This window comes from Oncorhynchus tshawytscha, linkage group LG24, assembly GCF_018296145.1.
Source record: "Oncorhynchus tshawytscha isolate Ot180627B linkage group LG24, Otsh_v2.0, whole genome shotgun sequence".
Taxonomy (NCBI): domain Eukaryota; kingdom Metazoa; phylum Chordata; class Actinopteri; order Salmoniformes; family Salmonidae; genus Oncorhynchus; species Oncorhynchus tshawytscha.
Genome location: NC_056452.1, coordinates 8,111,477 through 8,126,075, shown reverse-complemented (window position 1 = coordinate 8,126,075; position 14,599 = coordinate 8,111,477). Strand labels below are relative to the sequence as shown.

General features: G+C 43.4%; 1 protein-coding gene across 1 annotated transcript in view; it reads right to left on the bottom strand.

The window, feature by feature from the left end:
- Window positions 1-14,599, bottom strand: part of LOC112223307 (protein phosphatase 1 regulatory subunit 1B-like) — a 37,778-nt gene that overhangs the window by 7,209 nt on the left and 15,970 nt on the right. The window lies entirely within an intron of this gene.

Here is a 14,599-nt window from a genome sequence, read left to right as displayed (position 1 = left end):
CACACACACACACACACACACACACACACACACGGCCTTCCATGTACAAAGCCCTCACTTGAACATGACAAACAGGTGCTTTTATCCATTTCCTGCATGTCCTCCCCTAATAAGTGTGCCCAGGGAAACACTGACCAAAAGTTTGTTTCCTAGCCTGTCACACAATATTTTTCAATTACAAGATTGTAACTGATTGAGGTTTAGGTTATGGTGATGCCCATCTACTGTGGGAATCCAGTTAAAGTGCAGGCGGAGTCTTTATAGATTCAGGTAATGGAGATGATACATAGCAGGGAATGATTGACAGTTGACATGAAACTTGTCTTGAATTGAAACTTGATTGGCTTTGTATGGAGTAGGGTTTATCTAAAAGGAGACACAGAAAGGTGAAGATAACAGTCAAAAACAGCAATGAATATATTTAATGGAAATATTCCATGTCAAAATGCAAATTAAATAAGCATATAAAAAAAAGCTATATAGCAGGTGTTACTACAATACACTAGTCATGTCCACAAAAAACGTAGTTTACTACAGTCATGTCCGGAAAAATAGTACAATTGTCACGTTCACTGTCTTCAAACTTCCTGTAATAGATGAGCCAAGGCGCAGCGTGCATGTAATTCCATATTTTTTTATAAAGTGAAACCTTCACAAAAAAAACTGGTAAACAGAAACCGACCGTGACGCAACCGTGGCGCATACAAACGCACACAGAAAATAATTACCCACAACATTTGGTGGGAAAAAGGCTGCCTAAGTATGATTCCCAATCAGAGACAACGATAGACAGCTGCCTCTGTTTGGGAACCACACTCGTCCAAAACCAAAGAAATAGAAAACATAGAATGCCCACCCAAATCACACCCTGACCTAACCAAATAGAGCAATAAAACGTCTCTCTAAGGTCAGGGCGTGACAACAATGAATACTACCGTATACTAGACATGCCCGCAAAAACAATGAATGAGTATATAGTATGTTAGACACGTCTGCAAAAACACTACAGTGAACACTACAATAAAGTCAGCAGAAACACTACAATGATTACTAGTAGTATATACATTTACTTTGACCATAGTATACGTTTGTATTTCTTCATGTGGGTTAGCTGTAAATGTGTAACATGTTTAAACTAGGACCACAATGGCAATTATTCTCAACAAATGTCTAAATGCATTGTATCCACATTTGTGGTTGTACTGTGTTTTTAAATAGTCAAATAAAATAAATCAAGGGATACTACAGTGTGGAGTATACTTTAACATTCTATAGTAAGCACTTCACAATTGAAGGGGAACGTCTGGAAATCCTTGGCAGGAGCTCCCCAAGGACAGTACATTACAATCAAAACAGCATTGACAGTCCAATCGATCAAAAAAAAATCTAAAGTAAGCATTACAGTGTGTAGTATAGTATTCTACACAGTATACTTTCTAAAGTAAACACTACATGATCAAGGGATATTACAGTGTAGTATAGTATTCTACAGTATACTCAAAAATATTATAGTAAGCACTACACGATCAAGTGATATAAAGTGTGTGGTGTATAAGTATCCAATATACTACAAAATTCTATAGCAAGCACGACATGATTTAAGGATATTACAGTGTAGTATAGAATTCTCCAGTATACTACAAAATTCTATAGCAAGCACGACATGATCGAGGGGGATATTACAGTGTGTAATATAGTTGAGGACAATACAATACAATACAATACAATACAGTAGTTTAATACAGTAGTTTGAGGACAATACAGTGCCACTGACACGGCCTGCAACGGAAACATGCGGTCTCTCCTTCACTGCAGCCGAAGTGAGTAAGACATTTAAACGTGTTAACCCTCGCAAGGCTGCAGGCCCAGACGGCATCCCCAGCCGCGCCCTCAGAGCATGCGCAGACCAGCTGGCCGGTGTGTTTACGGACATATTCAATCAATCCCTATACCAGTCTGCTGTTCCCACATGCTTCAAGAGGGCCACCATTGTTCCTGTTCCCAAGAAAGCTAAGGTAACTGAGCTAAACGACTACCGCCCCGTAGCACTCACATCCGTCATCATGAAGTGCTTTGAGAGACTAGTCAAGGACCATATCACCTCCACCCTACCTGACACCCTTGACCCACTCCAATTTGCTTACCGCCCAAATAGGTCCACAGACGATGCAATCTCAACCACACTGCACACTGCCCTAACCCATCTGGACAAGAGGAATACCTATGTGAGAATGCTGTTCATCGACTACAGCTCGGCATTCAACACCATAGTACCCACCAAGCTCGTCATCAAGCTCGAGACCCTGGGTCTCGACCCCGCCCTGTGCAACTGGGTACTGGACTTCCTGACGGGCCGCCCCCAGGTGGTGAGGGTAGGCAACAACATCTCCTCCCCGCTGATCCTCAACACTGGGGCCCCACAAGGGTGCGTTCTGAGCCCTCTCCTGTACTCCCTGTTCACCCACGACTGCGTGGCCATGCACGCCTCCAACTCAATCATCAAGTTTGCGGACGACACAACAGTGGTAGGCTTGATTACCAACAACGACGAGACGGCCTACAGGGAGGAGGTGAGGGCCCTCGGAGTGTGGTGTCAGGAAAATAACCTCACACTCAACGTCAACAAAACTAAGGAGATGATTGTGGACTTCAGGAAACAGCAGAGGGAACACCCCCATCCACATCGATGGAACAGTAGTAGAGAGGGTAGCAAGTTTTAAGTTCCTCGGCATACACATCACAGACAAACTGAATTGGTCCACTCACACAGACAGCATCGTGAGGAAGGCGCAGCAGCGCCTCTTCAACCTCAGGAGGCTGAAGAAATTCGGCTTGTCACCAAAAGCACTCACAAACTTCTACAGATGCACAATCGAGAGCATCCTGGCGGGCTGTATCACCGCCTGGTATGGCAACTGCACCGCCCTCAACCGTAAGGCTCTCCAGAGGGTAGTGAGGTCTGCACAACGCATCACCGGGGGCAAACTACCTGCCCTCCAGGACACCTACACCACCCGATGCTACAGGAAGGCCATAAAGATCATCAAGGACATCAACCACCCGAGCCACTGCCTGTTCACCCCGCTGCCATCCAGAAGGCGAGGTCAGTACAGGTGCATCAAAGCTGGGACCGAGAGACTGAAAAACAGCTTCTATCTCAAGGCCATCAGACTGTTAAACAGCCACCACTAACATTGAGTGGCTACTGCCAACACACTGTCAATGACACTGACTCTACTCCAGCCACTTTAATCATGGGAATCGATGGGAAATGATGTAAATATATCACTAGCCACTTTAAACAATGCTACCTTATATAATGTTACTTACCCTACATTGTTCATCTCATATGCATACGTTGATACTGTACTCTATATCATCGACTGCATCCTTATGTAATACATGTATCACTAGCCACTTTAACTATGCCACTTGGTTTACATACTTATCTCATATGTATATACTGTACTCGATATCATCTACTGTATCTTGCCTATGCTGCTCTGTACCATCACTCATTCATATATCCTTATGTACATATTCTTTATCCCCTTACACTGTGTATGACAGTAGTTTTTTTGGAATTGTTAGTTAGATTACTTGCTCGTTATTACTGCATTGTCGGAACAAGAAGCACAAGCATTTCGCTACACTCGCATTAACATCTGCTAACCATGTGTATGTGACAAATAAAAATTTGATTTGATTTGTAACGATGTACGCTGACAAACACAAACAACGCACTGGCATGAAACAGTCAATAACACCTGAGGAAAGAACCAAGGGGAGTGACAGATATAGGGTAGATTATCAAGGAGGTGATGGAGTCCAGGTGTGTGTGACAGGTGTGCACAATAATCAGCAGCCTGGTGACCTGGAGGCCAGAGAGGGAACACACGTGACAGTACTCCCTCCCTGACGTGCGGCTCCAGCCGCAGGACGCCGACCAAAGGGACGATCCCGGGGACCAGGAGCGGACCGGTCGCTTCCACCGAGGCTCAGAAACTTGACCGGGCGTGAGAGGCGTCTCACGAACCTGGCCGGGGCGTGAGAGGTGTCTCACGAACCTGGCCGGGCGTGAGAGCCGGACGTACATAAAAACAAGAAACACAAACAATGAAACAGAGCACTGAGGAAAGAACCAAGACGAAGCGAACCTGGCCCGGGGCGTGAGAGCTGGACGAACCTGGCCTGGGGCGTGAGAGCCCGACGAACCTGCCCTGGGGCGTGAGAGCCCGACGAACCTGCCCTGGGGCATGAGAGCCCGACGAACCTGGCCTGGGGCGTGAGAGCCCGACGAGCCGGCTGAGGCCTCCCTGGTAGCTCTGGTACTGACACCTGGACCAGACATACCTTCCAACACAAAAAAAACACTCCCTGATGCTTCCCTTAGGTGAGGTGTTATTCTGTAACGATGTACACTGAGAGTTGGGAAGCAAGTTCAGGAAGTGAGTGTTTAATAAATGGTACATAAAAACAAGAAACACAAACAATGCACTGACATGAAACAGAGTCAATAACACGTGAGGAAAGAACCAAGACGAGCGACAAATATAGGGAAGGTAATCAAGGAGGTGATGGAGTCCAGGTGAGTGTCATGAGGCGCAGGTGCGCGTGACGATGGTGACAGGTGTGCTTAATGATCAGCAGCCTGGTGACCTAGAGGCCGGAGAGGGAGCACACGTGACAATAGTATTTTACATTATACTACAAAATTCTAAAGTTAGAATGATCAAGGGATAGTACAGTGTGTAGTATGGTATTCTACAGTATACTTCAAAAGTCTATAGTAAGCACTACACGATAGAGGGTTCTATCGGTATAAGACTCTACAGTTTACTACAGAATTCTATATCATTCTATGGTAAGTACTATAGTAATCTATGGTAAACTGTAGTATTCTTTTTATATGGGTAGGAGGCCAGAACTGAAGGGCATCAATTTAAACTCCCCTCCTTCTCCTCACAACTAGTCTGCAGTCTACAGTCATGGTAGCCTCGAGAGCCCAGGTTTCAGATGGCCACGCAAGACAACTGTCAAGATGATGTACAATTCCACCAATATTGCTACGTCGATATGTGTTAAGTGGTAGTAATATAATATACTGCAGCGGGCTTATTGAAGCTAATTGGAGTTACTTTGAAGTTACTCAAATGATACAGATGTTATTCAGTTATTGGATTGACGATACAATTCCTATTGGTTAATTGACAGAGCATGTGACTTTATTTTAGCATATTTAAACCCCCTGTTTTTGTGTTCCAGGTGGCCAACCACAGGAAGTGAATGCAGTAAGGTGGCATGGTGGTGCCTTGTGTGAGAGAGAGTGTGTAGCCGATATGTTTGGTGAGCGCACATGGTTAATGGAGTTGTGCTGTAGTGAATACATTCTGAGAAAATAAAAGGATACATGCCTGCTGGACTAAGTTGCTTCCTGTACCCCTTTGTTTGGTTTGTATATTTGTCCTGTAATTTTAAGTAGCATGGGTTTAAGAGTAAAAAAAAAATCAAGAAATTGATATGGGGATGAAGCGTAACAATTGTGGAACTGAATTGAGAAATGGCTGAAACGAAATGCGCTGATGCTATGATGTAAACCATGCCTTACAAAATAAATGTTAAATGGTCTTTTGTGCATTGCCTCTGCTTCATGCTGCCTGCTCAATCACAAACCTATAACCTGTCCTTATCCACCTTGTGACACTTGCATTCAGCAACATTTCCAAGGGAACACATTCACTACCCACGCGTCAATGAAACATTGGCCTAATATAATAGAGATAACGATAGAATGGTTATCCACTGTTCATGTCTATAAATGCCATTTTAGTGTATTTTTGTAAGGTTTTATTTATTCCTCACCAAAAGAAAACAAGTGAAATACTAAACAGTACTTTGTTTTTTTTAAATGCTAAAACATTGCAGGTGAGTTGGAAACCCTAAAGGGATTAAATGAAAACCACACAAAAAGTTTTAAAGTGTTCAAACAGATTTACCTCACATACTCAGTATACATAAAATAAAACACATTTGATTATGTGTGTGGAGACTTGGAGACTACTGGGTAGTTTGGTTTATCAGGATGACCCCTAGTCTACGTATGAAGTTGAGGGATGTTTTGGCCATGTGAAGATAGGAATTCCAGAGTATGGAACCTCATATCTGAAAGAGAATTGACTATGTGGCAATGGGGAGGGTGAAGGTTATCACAGTGTCTTGATTTTTTTCGCGTTATTTGTAACTTGTTTTGGACATGTTTCTGCCACCGTCTCTTAGGACCGAAAAGAGCTTCTGGATCTCAGGATAGCGATTACTTACCTCGTAGTGGACAAAGATTTTTCCCTATCATTCGCATGAAGAAGAGACGGAGATATCGGGGGCGTAGGTTGGGGTGCCTTGTAAGGATCCGACTGCGAGTGAGTAATCCCCCTCTACCATCAGTCCTATTAGCCAACGTGGAATCATTGGATAACACAATGGATGAGCTCCGTTCACGACTATCCTACCAACGGGTCATTAAAAATGGTAATATCTTATGTTTCACTGAGTCATGGCTAAACAACTTGGATAATATACAGCTGGCGGGGTTTTCGGTCCATTGTCAAGATAGAACATCTGCCTCGAGGTGGCAGTGGCAGTCTGTGTCTATTTGTAAATTCCAGCTGGTGCACGAAATCTAATACTAAGGAAGTCTCTAGGTTTTGCTCGCCTAAGGTAGAGTATCTCATGATAAGCTGTAGACCACACTATTTATCAAGAGAGTTTTCATCTATATTTTTCGTAGCTGTCTATTTACCTCCACAAACCGATTCTGGCAATAAGACGGGACTCAACGAGCTGTATAGGAGGCGGGGCTCCTACTGGCCGGGGTCTTTAATGCAGGGAAACTGAAATCTGTTTTACTTCATTTCTACCAGCATGTTAAATGTGTAACCAGAGGGAAAAAAACTCTAGACCACTTTTACTCCACACACAGAGTACAAAGCTCTCACTCGCCCTCCATTTGGCAAATCTGACCATAACTCTATCGTCCTGATTCCTGCCTACAAGCTAAAACTAAAGCAGGAAGTACCAGTGACTTGCTTGATAAGGAAGTGGTCAGATGACACAGATGCTAAGCTACAGGACTGTTTTACTAGCACAGACTGGAATAAGTGAATCGATTACATTGTCTCCATAGTGACCGTACGTACATACCCCAACCAGAAGTCATGGATTACAGGCAACATCCGCACTGAGCAAAAAGGTTAGAGCTGCCGCTTTCAAGGTGCGGGATGCTAACCCGGACACTTATTAGAAATCCTGCTATGCCCTCTGATGAACCATCCAACAGGCAAAGCGTCAATACAGGACTAAGATTGAATCGTACTACACAGGCTCCGACGCTCATCGGATGTGGCAGGGCTTGCAAACTATTACAGACTACAAAGGGAATCACAGCATCGAGCTATCCAGTGACACAAGCCTACCAGATGAGCTAAATTACTTCTATGATCGCCTTGAGGCAAGCAACACTGACGCATGCATGAGAGCATCAGCTGTTCCGGGTGACTGTGTGATCACGCTCTCCGTAGCTGATGTGAGTCAGACCTTTAAACAGGTCAACATTCACAAGGCGGACGGATTAGACGGATTACTAGGACGTGTACTCCGAGCATGCACTAACCAACTGGCAAGTGTCTTCAATTACATTTTCAACCTATCCCTGACCGAGTCTTATAATACCAACATGTTTCAAGCAGACCACCATAGTCCCTGTGCCCAATAACACTAAGGTAACCTGCCTAAATGACTACCGACCCGTAGCACTCACATCTGTAGCCATGAAGTGCTTTGAAAGGCTGGTCATGGCTCACAACACCATCATCCCAGAAACCCTAGACCCACTCCAATTTCCATACCACCTCAACGGATCCACAGATGACTCCACACTGCCCTTTCCCACCTGGACAAAAGGAACACCCACGTAAGAATGCTATTCATTGACCACAGCTCAGAGTTCAACACCATAGTGCTCTTAAAGCTCATAAGAACCCTGGGACAAAACACTTCCCTGTGCAACTGGATCAACGACGGGCTGCCCCCAGGTGGTAAGGGTAGATAACAACACATCTGTCACGCTGATCCTCAACATAGGGGCCCCTCAGGGGTGCATGCTCAGTCCCCTCCTGTACTCCCTGTTCACCCATCACTGCATGGCCAGGCATGACTCCAACACCACTGTTAAGTTTGCCGACGACACAACATAGCTTGATCACCGACAACGATGAAACAGCCTACAGGGAGGAGGTCAGAGACCTGGCAGTGTGTTGCCAGGATAACAACCTCTCCCTCAATGTGATCAAGATAGAGGAGATGATTGTGGACTACAGAAAAAGGAGGACAGAGCACACCCCCATTCTCATCACAAACAAACTATCATGGTCCAAACACACCAAGACAGTCATGAAGAGGGCATGACAACACCTATTCCCCCTCAGGAGACTAAAAAGATTTGGCATGGGTCCTCAGATCCTCAAAAACATCTACAGCTGCACCATTGAGAGCATGCTGACTGGTACCATCACAGCCTGGTATTGCAACTGCTCGGCCTCCGACTGCAAGGCACTACAGAGGGTAGTGCGTAGTGGGCCAAGATTCCTGCCATCCAGGACCTCTATACCAAGCGGTGTCAGAGGAAGGCCCAAAAAATTGCCAAAGACTCCAGCCACCCTAGTCATAGACTGTTCTCTCTGCTATCACACGTCAAGCGGTACTGGAGCGCCAAGTCTAGGTCCAAAAGGCTTCTTAACAGCTTCTAGCCCCAATCCATAAGACTCCTGGACAGCTAATCAAATGGCTACCTGGACTATTTGCATTGTCCCCACCCCACCCCCCATTTTCATGCTGCTGCTACTCTCTGTTTATTATTCATGCATATTCACTTTACCTCTACCTAAATGTACATATTACCTCAATTACCTCGATTAACCGGTGCCCCCGCACATTGTCTCTGTACCGGTACCCCCTGTATATAGCCTCGCTACTGTTACTATTGTTGCTCCTTAATTATTATTATTTTTAAATATTTTTTATTAATATTTTTTTACTTCAGTTCATATTAGGAAATACTTTCTAAACACTTTTTCTTAAAACTGCATTGCTGGTTAAGGCCTTGTAAGTAAGCATTTCAGTGTAAGGTGAACACCTGTTGTGTTTTCGGAGCATGTGACAAATACAATTTGATTTGATTTGATTTTGCCTTTTGTTGTATGCATGGATTTGAGAATTAACCAGGAGGAATCCATTGAAGGGTTTAGGTGGGTTATCTGGGAGGTTTTGTGTGTATATTTGAAGATAAAGGTGCATAATTGGAGTATATTAATGTTGTAGATAGACAGTATATTGAGTTTCTTAAACAGAGGGGAAGATGGAGCCAAGAAGTTAGAGAAGGTGTAGATGAGTCATTTGTGTAGGTAGGAAGAATACTGTGTGTACTGTCCCAGACAGTATTGCAGTAAATGAGATATGGCTAAATTACGCTGTAGTATAGTGTTAGGAACCAAAGCAATAATCTTTCTGATGATACCAACGGACTTCATCACTTTGCTGCAGACAAAGTGAATATGTTCTTTCCAGGACAACTTTTCATCAACTAGAACACCACGGTGTCTGATGGATGAAACCTGGTCCATTTCATTCCCACCAATTGAGATTCTGGCTGTTTTCCCCCCTTCTTATTCTTACCACTTACCTTTCATCTTCTGCAAATTCTACCATTCAAGTGTTTAATTGCAATATTGTAATTACTTCGCCACCATGGCCTATTTATTGCCTTACCTCTCTTCTCCTACCTCATTTGCACACACTGTATATTGATTTTTCTACTGTGTTATTGACCGTGTGTTAGTTTATTCCGTGTGTAACTCTGTGTTGTTGTATGTGTCACACTGCTTTGCTTTATCTTGGCCAGGTCGCAGTTGCAAATGAGAACTTGTTCTCAACTAGCCTACCTGGTTAAATAAAAGTTGAAATAAATTAAATAAATAAAACCATCAGGGTAAGTTGACTAGCTTATTTACAGATATCGACACTAGCGCATCAGCCATCACCAGTGGGAAGCCTATTCTTCATCTTCATCATTGAGTGAGTCAGTGTCCCTGGAACGTTTATTTTGTAGCCAACTGTAGCCGATACGATACACTGAGTGTGTACAAAACATTAGGAACACGTTCTGAAAATGTAGTTGCACCCCCTTTTGCCTTCTGAAGAGCCTCAATTTGTCGGGGCGTGGACTCTACAAGGTGTCGAAAGTGTTCCACAGCGGCGCAGCATGTTGACTCCAATGCTTCCCACGGTTGTGTCAAGTTGGCTGGATGTCCCTTGGGTGGTGGACCATTGTTGATGCACACGGGAAACTGTAGAGCATGAAAAACCCAGCGGCGTTGCAGTTCTTTACACATTCAAACCAGTGCACCTGGCACCTACTACCATATTATGAATGGCACACATACACAATTAATGTCTCAATTGTCTCAAGGCTTGAAAATCCTTCTTTAACCTGTCTCCTCCCCTACATCTACATTGATTAAAGAGAATTTAACAAGTGACATCAATAAGGGATCATAGCTTTCACCTGGATTCACCTGGCTAGTCCATGTCATGGAAAGAGCAGGTGTTCCTAATGTCTTGTACACTCAGTGTATACTATATAACAGGGTTTCTGTCAGGAAAATTTGGCACCGGACAAGTGACTGGGAAGATTGACATTTATCGGACATTTGAGAAATGCACCAGTCATCCATATGTATTGGGGCAGCCATGCAGCCAGCACCATAAATAAATGAGGGATATTGGCCAAATGAGCCACAAGAAGAAGCTTAGGCCTAACCCCAGAGAGAGTGAAAGAGAAGAGAGAGAGAGAGAGAGAGAGAGAGAGAAGAGAAAGAGAGAGAGAGAGAGAGATATGTCGGTGGCATGCAATTACACCAACATGTATTTCTTTATTCCTATCAGATAGGCTACTGAGTCTGCTATACAGCAGTGGCAGTCGGTGCCATTTAAGATGAGGGAGGACGATAATTTATTTTTATTGCCTTATTTCTATTACAACATTATTGGATGGCGGTCATTCATATTCCATTCTCCCAGCTCAATGTAACGTTGATAAGTTTAGGCTACTACATGATACTCAAATCTTCCCTACACCCATCATGAGGTTGCTACAACCTGGCCTTCGAATGAAAGTTTACCACGTAGGTGCACAGGTCAAGAGAAATTTGAGTGATCAACCTGACAGACATTGACGCATTCAATACCACCTTGCACAATCTTACCTGCATCTAGCGGATCTAGAGTGTACTCATTAGTCCAACAGTTGCAAACGAGAGTTTCTATTGGACAAATTCAGATATGTTTATCCCCGTTTCGTTCCGTTTGCTCCCGTTTAAGAAATGTTTTTCAACAGAATTGGCGGAATGAGTACACCTCTGCTCACTGGCAACACAGTTCACTTTCATAGCAGTCACATTGAAACAGCACGATCCCTATGACCGTTGTATAATACCTCCTCTCACCTTTTTCCCTTTGCTTGTGGACTTTAGTGCACAACACATCAGCTGTCTGTGACCTACCAAAAAAAACTTTCCAAGCCAAACCTTCATATTATAACTGCTAACCGCTTCATACAGCCTTCATCATTGTCACCATATTAGCTAGAGTCAAGTCAACATAGCTACTAGAACTAATGCGTCAGTAAACCCGCTACAGTCATGTAGTACAGTGTACAGTTAGCAAGCAATTTTGCAGTTACATCGGCGGGCCCAGGTCAGGTGGCAATAATCTCATAAAACCAAAAGCACACCTTGACTTGGGAGTTCCAGTGTTGGGTAGCGATAGCCTGCTTGGTAGCACAGCATCCCTCTCTGTTTAAGGCGTGTGCTTGAGTAGGCTAAATTGGCTAGCTGCATTGGCAAGCTAAGTAAGTGAAAGTGAAAACAATACAAACATATAGCTTTCTCTCTTTCTTGCTTTGCCTTCATTTTTGAAGAAATTAATTTGTTAAAAACTGTTCAACTATTGTCTTTCTCTCTCTTTGAGTCAACTACTTACCACATTTTATGCACTGCAGCGCTAGCTAGCTGTAGCTTATGCTTCAGTGCTGGATTCATTTTCAGATCCATTCATTGGGTGGAAAACATGTCAGTTCATGCTGCAATAGCTCTGATAGGTTGGAGGTGGTCCTCCGGAAGTCTATGGAAGGGAATGAGAACCTCGAGCCTCCTGGGTTTGTATTGAAGTCAAAGTACCCAGAGGAGGACAGAAACTAGCTGTCCTCTGGCTACACCATGGTGCTACCCTATAGAGTGCTGTTGAGGCTACTGTAGATCTTCATTGCAAAACAGTGTATTGTTCTTTCAGAATCTTTTTAAATAAAGATAAGTATTATAATGTTAGATTGTAAGAGTAACTCCGGTAGGCCTAAAACATTCTTCCTCACCTCAAGTTCAACTGCAAGAGTCAGCTGGAGCACTGGTGCGCACTGCCTTCATAACATAGGCAGTATAAAAGGCTAACAGCCACACCACACGAAGCCTTCATAAAAGTTTCCAAACTTTATTAGGTTCATATCAAAAGTATCAAGCCATTGTTGATAAGGAAAATACAAGCAGGATATTATGTCGCAGCAAACACAACATTATAGTTGGAATTTAATTTGGCTAAATACTCCAACACCATCGGTAAGTTTGCCGACGACACAACATAGCCTGATCACCGACAACGATGAAACGGCCTACAGGGAGGAGGTCAGAGACCTGGCAGTGTGTTGCCAGGATATCAACCTCTCCCTCAATGTGATCAAGATAGAGGAGATGATTGTGGACTACAGAAAAAGGAGGACAGAGCACACCCCCATTCTCATCACCAACAAACTATCATGGTCCAAACACACCAAGACAGTCGTGAAGAGGGCATGACAACACCTATTCCCCCTCAGGAGACTGAAAAGATTTGGCATGGGTCCTCAGATCCTCAAAAACATCTACACCTGCACCATCGAGAGCATGTTGGTTGCATCACAGCCTGGTATTGCAACTGCTCTGCCTCCGACTGCAAGGCACTACAGATGGTAGTAGGTAGTGGGCCAAGATTCCTGCCATGCAGGACCTCTATACCAGGCGGTGTCAGAGGAAGGCCCAAAAAATAGCCAAAGACTCCAGCCAACCTAGTCATAGACTGTTCTCCTTGCTATCGCACGTCAAGCGGTACTGAAGCGCCAAGTCTAGGTCCAAAAGGCTTCTTAACAGCTTCTAGCCCCAATCCATAAGACTCCTGAACAGCTAATCAAATGGCTACCTGGACTATTTGGATTGTCCCTCCCCCCATTTTCATGCTGCTGCTACTCTCTGTTTATTATCCATGCATATTCACTTTACCTCTACCTAAATGTACATATTACCTCAATTACCTCGATTATCCGGTGCCCCCGCACATTGTCTCTGTACCGGAACCCCCTGTATATAGCCTCGCTACTGTTACTATTGTTGCTCCTTAATTATTTTTTATATAAATATGTTTTACTTCAGTTTATATTAGGAAATACTTTCTAAACACTTTTTCTTAAAACTGCATTGCTGGTTAAGGGCGTGTAAGTAAGCATTTCACTGTAAGGTGAAAACCTATTGTGTTCGGAGCATGTGACAAATACAATTTGATTTGATTTGATTTTGCCTTTTGTTGTATGCATGGATTTGAGAATTAACCAGGAGTAATCCATTGAAGGGTTTAGGTGGGCTATCTGGGAGGTATTGTATGTATATTTGTAGATAAAGGTGCATAATTGGAGTATATTAATGTTGTAGATAGACAGTATATTGAGTTTCTTAAACAGAGGGGAAGATGGAGCCAAGAAGTTAGAGAAGGTGTAGCCACCTCTCATTTATTCTGTGTGATGAGTCATTTGTGTAGGTAGGAAGAATACTGTGTGTACTGTCCCAGACAGTATTGCAGTAAATGAGATATGGCTAAATTACGCTGTAGTATAGTGTTAGGAACCAAAGCAATAATCTTTCTGATGATACCAACGGACTTCATCACTTTGCTGCAGACAAAGTGAATATGTTCTTTCCAGGACAACTTTTCATCAACTAGAACACCACGGTGTCTGATGGATGAAACCTGGTCCATTTCATTCCCACCAATTGAGATTCTGGCTGTTTTCCCCCCTTCTTATTCTTACCACTTACCTTTCATCTTCTGCAAATTCTACCATTCAAGTGTTTAATTGCTATATTGTAATTAATTCGCCACCACGTCCTATTTATTGCCTTACCTCTCTTATCCTACCTCATTTGCACACGCTGTATATCGATTTTTCTACTGTATTATTGACCATATGTTTCTTTACTCCATGTGTAACTCTGTGTTGTTGTATGTGTCAAACTGCTTTGCTTTATCTTGGCCAGGGCGCAGTTGCAAATGAGAACTTGTTCTCAACTAAATAAAAGTTTAAATAAATCAAATAAATAAAACCAGCAGGGTAAGTTGACTAGCTTATTTACAGATATCGACACAAGCGCATCAGCCATCACCCGTGGGAAGCCTATTCTTCATCTTCATC